Here is a 6,876-nt window from a genome sequence, read left to right as displayed (position 1 = left end):
CCTTGAGTCTCTGCCAGACCACCTAGCCAAATACACGTGACTGACCTTGTCACAAAACCAGTCCAGCTATACACAATTCTGCCTCCCAAGCAGAAAAAGACACGAGAAACTCAATCCGTGAAAATCCCGTGTGCGCTGTCAGCGAAAAACCGTCAGCCCTAGCTATGACAGCAGAAACCTCCACTGTAAAACTCGTGCGATACAAAACATCCGTGCTCGTTGAGCACCGTCAGCAAACTCTGCTGTAACCCAATATCACGCACAGGCGCTTTCTATCATACACGACCAAGAACAGGCACTCCACTGAGTGACACTTTCTTGGTCTCTGTCACCCGATCGTGACACACCTCCCCTCTTCAAGACGAAACCTCGGTTTCGCTCACAGTCATGTTCTCCTCTACAGCCCGAGAGAGAAAGTCAGCTCCAACATTGTTGGCGCCTGGAATGACGCGTACCGTGAATTGGTACGGTTGGAGAATCAACGCCCAGCGCATAAGTCTGGCGTTTGCCAACCTTGCAACCTGAAGATATTGCAGAGGTTGATGGTCCGTCTCCAGACAGAAAGGTCGTCCGTACAGGTATGCTTCGAACTTCTGGATGCCCCAGACAATGGCGAGACACTCGCGTTCAACCGTTGCATACGCTGCCTCGGCCGAGGTCAGCTTACGGCTGGCGAAGCAAACAGGGTGCAAAAACCCCTCTGTCTCCTGAAGCAACACTGCCCCAAGTCCCTTCCCTGAAGCGTCTGTCCTCAGCACGAAGTCCTTGTTCAGGTCTGGTAGTCGGAGAATAGGCTGACTGGTGAGTCGCCTCTTCAGGGTGTTGAATGCGGAGCTGCATTCCTCAGTCCACACTACAACGGTCGGTTGTAGTTTCTTGGTAAGGTTGGTCAGTGGTAGTGCGATTTCGGCAAAGTGCGGGATGAAGCGTCTGTAGAAGCTGGCTAGGCCCAGGAAAGACCTGACTTCTTTCTTCGTGCGCGGTGGCTCCGCCTCCCGAATCTTCTGGATCTTGTCGTCCTCTGGAACGAGCAATCCCTCGCCGACAACATGACCCAGGAAAGACAATTCCCGAAATCCCAAGTAGCACTTGGACGGTTTAGCTCCCAGATTTCCGTCCTTCAACCTTCCGAACACGTCGCGCAGGGCGTCGAGATGTTCAGTCCATGTCTCTGTCGCGATCAGCACATCGTCGATGAAACTGCTGATGTCCTCGCGCTTCAAAGGTTCCAAAAGTTTCCTCATCATGCGAGTGAAGACGGCACCTGCATTCTGTAGACCAAAAGGCATGACTGTCCACTGGAACTGGCCGAATGGAGTGGTAAATGCAGTCTTTGGGCGATCTTCCTCGGCAACTGGGATTTGCCAGTACCCCTTGGTGAGGTCCAGTTTGGAAAAGTACTTGGCCTTGGCCAAGTGACTGAAGAGGTAGTCCACATCAGGCATGGGTTCCGCGTCAAACGCCGTAATCTTGTTCAGCTTCCGGTAGTCGACACAGAACCTGACGCGTCCATCCTTCTTCTTCACAAGCACAATTGGTGAACTGTAGGGAGAGTTCGCTGGCTCGATGACGCCCAACTTCGTCATGTCGGCGATTTCCTTCCTGACCACCTCCTTCTGGGCATGAGGCATGGGATACTGCTTCGTCCTCACTGGCTGCTTCTCCAGCAAGTCGAAGGTAAACTCCTCTAGATGCGTCTGAAGTGGTATGTCTGTAAGGACCCGTGCTGCATCCTTCAGGATCTCTTGCAAGTCCGCCTGCTGGTCGTCCCCAAGATCAGGTGAGATGTGCACGTCTGTGTGATCCTCACTAGCCTCCAGCGGACAAACTGGTACACGTCCTCCTCCCTGTTCTCCCGTTGTCTCGTCCATCACGACAGCAACTGCTTCTGTCACTTTGTCCTTTTCCCCGTAGGCAGTCCTCTCTATGTAGGCGCGCAGCAGGTTGGCGTGATACAGGCGTGCTTTCCCGTGCATCATGATCCTGTAGTCGTTCTGGCCCACCCTCGCTGTCACCTCAAAAGGTCCTTGCCACTGCAGTTGTAGCTTGTTGTGTTTGACAGGTAGAAGTAGCAACACCCGTTCTCCAATCTTGAAGCTGCGCGGCCGTGCCTTGCGGTCGAATCCTCGCGCGTAACGCTGTGCTGCTCTTCCCAGGTTCTCTTGAGCCAGTTTGCAGGTCTCTTCAATCCTGTTCCTGAGTTCTACTATGTAGGTCGCTGTCGTCTGCACCTCCTCGTCAGCTTCTTCGTCCGTCCAAGCCTGACGCAGGATAGCCATGGGACCGCGTACCTGTCTGCCGTACAACAACTCAAATGGGGAAAAGCCCAAGCTCTCCTGAGGAACCTCGCGGTATGCGAAAAGCAATGCTGGGATGTACCTGTCCCACGTGCGTGGTTTCTCCTGAGCTAGTTTCCTCAGCATGGTCTTCAAGGTGCCATTGAACCTCTCCACCAGTCCGTTGCACTGAGCATGGTAAGGAGTGGTGAAGTGCTGCTCCAGTGATAGCAGTCGTGCTGCCTCCGCCATCACTCCTCCCGTGAACTGCGTGCCTCTGTCGGTGAGTACCTCTGATGGAATTCCCAGCCGGGACCACATAGTAACCAGAGCCTCAGCTACTCGCGTGGCTTCAATCGATTTCAGAGGGATCGCCTCTGGGTATCGAGTAGCGTAGTCCACCATGGTCAAAATGTATCTGTTTCCGTCCTCAGACGCAGGCAAGATGGGCCCGATGATGTCCACTGCCACCCGACGAAAGGGTTCGTCGATGAGCGGCATCTTCTCTAAGGGGACCTTCCTCACCCTTCCTTTGGCAACCACCTTCTGGCACTTATCGCAGGACGCACAGAAACGTCGGACATCCGTGCAGATGCCTGGCCAGTAAAAGTGGCGCCAGACACGATCCGTGGTCTTCTTGGTACCAAGATGACCTCCCAGAATCGAGTCGTGTGCCGTTGCCATGACACCCTCGCGAAACTCGCGAGGCACGACAACCTGTTTGAATGTACCCTCCTTGTTGCTGAACTCACGGTAGAGCAACTTCTTGTCCCTGAGGAACCTTGACCTCCCATGCTTCCCGCTCAGCTTCACCTTCCCCGACTTCGCGTGCTCCCGAGGAGTAGCTAAGGTCGGGTCAGAATCCTGAGCCTTCGCGAGAAGCGCGGGGGTCACGTTCCCCAGGGCAGCTCGTGCAGCAGGTAGGGGTTTGAGAGGTTTGTCCTCTCGCTCCGCCTGTGCCCGCGTGAGCACTGAAATGACGTCGGGAGACCGATAAACGGGAACCTCCCTGGTGACGCCGTCCACAAACTGAACCCGGTTCCCAATGAGCAAGTCGCATGGAGGATCGTCCATGACGACGGCCACAATGGTTCCCGTGAACAACGGTGTTACGACCTTGATCACTGCCGTGTTCAAATCGTAAGCGTGAGATGCCTCGGCCATTCTCACCCTGATGCTGTCTCCTGTGTAGGCCATAGCTGGAACCAGACTCGCCCGAACCACTATCATGTCTGCCCCTGTGTCCCGCAGACCTTCGCCCTTCACTCCGTTAACGTAGACGTTGCAGTGGGGCTGGAAATGTTTCCTGGAGCACGGAACGCAGAGTTGTGGAATGGTGCATGAGCTCGTGACGTCCCTTAACTCCTCACTGCCAACAAAGTGTACGCCCTTCTGGTCAGCCTGTCTCCTGTGGCAGTCCTTCTTCACGTGGCCCCGCTTGTTGCAGTAGTAACACTGGATGTCAGATCTGGAACTTGATCCCTTGTGTCCCTGATCGTCCTTCCCGTCCTTGGGTCCTGAAGAACCTGAATTTCCCGATTTTCCCGGCCGTGAGCCTGAAGATTTGCCGGAGATCGCCTGGGCGTCCTCGTGTACTCTGATCCAGTCGGCTGCCTCCTGAGTAGTCTTTGGCTGGTGCTCCTGCACGAAGGTCACCACCTCAGGTCGCAGGCTGGACATCAGTTGTTCCATGACAATGAGGTCGGCAAGGTCGTCGACGGTCCAGTTCTTCTCGGCCATCTCCACCCAGCGCCGCAGGTAGAGATTAAGGCGTGCCACAAACTGATGACTCAGCTCGCCGCTCAGTCTCTTGCTGTTACGCAGACGTCGTCTGTAGGCTTCAGCAGTCAGGTTGAAGCGCTGGAGTAACGCCTTCTTTAGTGCCTGATAGTCTCTCGCCTCGTCGTCCTCCAAAGCGTTGTAGAGCTGCAATGCGCGTCCTTTCAAGCAGGTGCTAAGGCGGCTAGCCCACGTGGCCTCTTCCCACTTCTGGTCCGATGCAATGCGCTCAAACCGGCGTAAAAAGTCGTCGAGCTCGTCCTTGTCATCGTCGAACGTCGGCAGTCTCGTACGGTCGGCAACAAACGTCGGCGCGCTAGCCTGAGTAAGCGTACCCTTCTCGGCCTGTAGCCTAGCTAGTTCTAGCTGGTGTTCGCGATCCGCCTGTTTGTCCTGTCTGTCACGTTCGGCCTGTCGTTCCTGTCTCTCAAGTTCAGCCTGTTCTTTCTCTTTCCGTTCTTGTCTGTCTCGTTCGGCCTGTCGTTCTTGTCTCTCAAGTTCAGCCTGTTCTTTCTCTTTCCGTTCTTGTCTGTCTCGTTCGGCCTGTCGTTCTTGTCTGTCAAGCTCGTCTTTCTTATCCTGTCTGTCACGTTCGGCCTGTCGTTCGGCCTGTCGTTCTTTTTCTTGTCTGTCTCGTTCATCTTTCTCTTTCCGTTCTTGTCTGTCACGTTCGTCTTGTCGTTCCTGTCTCTCGCGTTCGGCCTGTCGCTCTTGTCTGTCAAGCTCTTCTTTTCTCGTCTGTCGCTCTATGTCTTCCTTACGTTCTAACTCCTTGCGCTTAAGCAAACTACGCGCTCTAACGCGTGCGTCTCGCTCTGTCTGTTCCTCGCTACCAGGAGTCTCAAAAGTTAATCTCTTCGTAGGAGATCCCCCTGTAGCCATGGTTAGTTTTAGCAAAGCTTTATTACCAAAGTAAGTCTAACGCAGCTCTAGCTAGAATACGCGGTGACGAAAGCGGTGGATACAAAAATCCAGCAACCGGAAAATGCAGAAGAAAAATCCAAACGGTGTAGAACAAAACGCGTAGCCTACTTTATGGCTGCTTTTTGCGGTGAAACAAAGTGTTTCCCACAGCCGTGGCCTACTTTATCGGCTGCTTTTTGCGGTGAAACAAAGCGTTTCCCACAGCCTTGGTTAGGACAGAAGTCCTCGGACCCTTCCCCCCCAAAATTCCAACAAAGTCAAAATATGGAGAAAAATCCAAGTAAAACAAGACGGTAGAAATGTAACCTGTTACAGAATGCGAAACAACAATGTAGAGAAAACTGAGTAAAACGAATAACAAATCCGCTAACCCCGCTCAGCTCTCTGCAACGGAAAACTCTGAACGTACAACAACAAAGATTCACAAACAAAGGAAAGGGTAGTAATCACAGTTAGCGCATACAATAACTCACAAATTACAATTTACATTTCCTGCAAGATGTGAATCGCTTAAGGTGTGGTATATGATCAAAACTATACAAAAAAGGGTAGCACCAAGCAGAAAATAAGTCGAGCACTGACGAGATTATCTGCTCTTAGTTATCCTTAATTGGTGGGTCTTTATCAGTTGGAAATTAACTGAGTAAATCCCGGCTTGGCCCCCATGTGTCACGTTTCAATATATCACTAAAGGCGATTATGAACCGGTTAATTACTACTAATTAACTAACCACACCACGATCCACTCTCGCAGTCATACAATTAAATAGAGTCAACAAAAGTATAAGTCTCAGACGCCTGTTTATGTATAAACTCTCCACCTCCCTCGAGCCTTCACTCAAAATATGTTCCTTTTACGTTCTCAACACGTAAAAAACCAGTGTTCACTGACAAAATGCCAGTAGTATGTAGAAAATTATAGTAACACGCTGAACCCGTGTAAATACAGTCAAATGAGAATGTTCTGTTCGAAAAGCTCTAGTTCGTGCAGGTGTCACACACCCCACGTTGTCACTACTCCAATGAAATCATAGATACGAAAAGACAACGGTGGTCAACGGGGTGCGTACGACATGGTGCACTTAGCTTTATCTCTGCTGCTGCTGCTTAGCCGGTATGCTGGTTAGTCGGTTCGCTGGTTAGCCGGTCCGCTGGTTAGCCGGTTCGCTGGTTAGCCGGTCCGCTGGTTAGCGCAGCTTCAACAGTTCCCACCAGAGTCAGCCGTGCAGATGTTACAGGAATGTAACGAAGCGAGGCGAACGAAACGAAGCGAAGGCTGCAAACAGAAAGCATCGGTGCACTAAACATGTCAGCTACCCCTCACCCACCACCTTAAAACATGTCATCTTTAAATATCTCATCGAGCACGTGGGCCTGCACAAAATGGACTTTTTACAACAACAAAACAGTCATTTTCCGTCCTTCTCTCCCTATCTGCAAAAACCATATACAGATTAGTATTTTAGCGTCACAGAGAGTAAATTATGCGCTAACCTGGAAAGAACAACAGAGAGTATTTCATTCCACAACACAGACTCATCAACAGCGTTAAATAATGATTTATTACCTCAAAAGCCTATGATTGTACTCTCAATGGAAGCAAAGTCCGCTTCCTCCCTGGAACAGTCTCTGTTCGTCAACAGTGACCAAAAACCTCCAGAACCCCTTGTCGAATCCTTATGCGAAAGCCATCGCCGACGAAGGAAAGTTGACGACTTGTCCTCAGCAAAATACGTGGCAGAGAGAAGAAATAACTCGTGGAAGTTCCCCTAGAGTGCCGAATATAATACTCGGTGAAAAACCATCATACTCTAGAAACTGTGTATACGATCCTTCCCCTTCTGCCGCTGGGTGTCAAGTGTGCCGTCCTTGAGTCTCTGCCAGACCACCTAGCCAA

This window comes from Littorina saxatilis, linkage group LG9, assembly GCF_037325665.1.
Source record: "Littorina saxatilis isolate snail1 linkage group LG9, US_GU_Lsax_2.0, whole genome shotgun sequence".
Taxonomy (NCBI): domain Eukaryota; kingdom Metazoa; phylum Mollusca; class Gastropoda; order Littorinimorpha; family Littorinidae; genus Littorina; species Littorina saxatilis.
Note: the sequence above shows the minus strand (reverse complement) of the source record.